General features: G+C 46.7%; 1 long non-coding RNA gene across 1 annotated transcript in view; it reads right to left on the reverse strand.

The window, feature by feature from the left end:
* Positions 1-251: 251 nt before the first annotated feature.
* LOC309511452 overlaps positions 252-825 on the reverse strand; it is a 21349-nt gene continuing 20775 nt past the window's right edge. The window contains exon 3 of the long non-coding RNA XR_014210634.1: positions 252-825. This exon is cut by the window's right edge and continues 348 nt beyond it. This is a non-coding gene — a long non-coding RNA (uncharacterized lncRNA).

Genomic DNA, 825 nt, shown 5'->3' on the forward strand with positions numbered 1-825 from the left:
TATCTATCTATCTATCTATCTATCTATCTATCTATCTATCTGTCTGTTTATCTATCTATCTATCTAGCTGTCATCCGTCTGTCTATCTATCTATCTATCTATCTATCTATCTATCTATCTATCTATCTATTTATCTAGCTGTCATCCGTCTGTCTGTCTATCTATCTATCTATCTGTCCGTCCGTCCGTCCATCCATCCATCCATCCATCTATCTATCTATCAGTGTATAAATATATATATATATATTGAGAGAGAGTGTGTCTCTGTCCATCTATGTTTAGTGTGTGTGTGTGTGTGTGTGTGTGTGTGTGTGTGTCCTGCAGGCTGTTCTCCACAGACCCTCAGCGGGGGCGTCACATGTGCTCTGGCTGCTCTCTCTCTCCCGCTAAACGATCCCAGTCCGGGCCGAGCCAAACCAGCACAGAACGCACAACTGCTCCCACATTTGTCCCGGCGTCTGTGTGTACGGTCCCGACGCCAAGCGTGTGTGTTCGAGACCCTCGTTCAGACGGGCCTGTGTTTAAACCAAACCGGCCCTGTGTGGGTCCTCGTAAGGCCTCACACACAGATGTTTCTAGGGCATTGTTATCCAGAGAGCACAGATAATTGGTTTTCTCCTGGATGGGACGGATGATGCGGTTGCCAGTGTGTGTGTGTTTTTTGGGTGTGGGTTTCAGCTATTAGGGTATGTGTGTGTGTGTGTGTGTGTGTGTGTGTGTGTGTGTGTCTGCTGTTTGCCACCATATGCCAGAAATCGCTTCCTATGGTTTTACAATTTTAGCACATTAACACACAGAGGTGTTTGGGTTTACCTCCGTCCCGAC

The sequence above is a fragment of the Leuciscus leuciscus genome, assembly GCF_965113295.1.
Source record: "Leuciscus leuciscus genome assembly, chromosome: 12".
Taxonomy (NCBI): domain Eukaryota; kingdom Metazoa; phylum Chordata; class Actinopteri; order Cypriniformes; family Leuciscidae; genus Leuciscus; species Leuciscus leuciscus.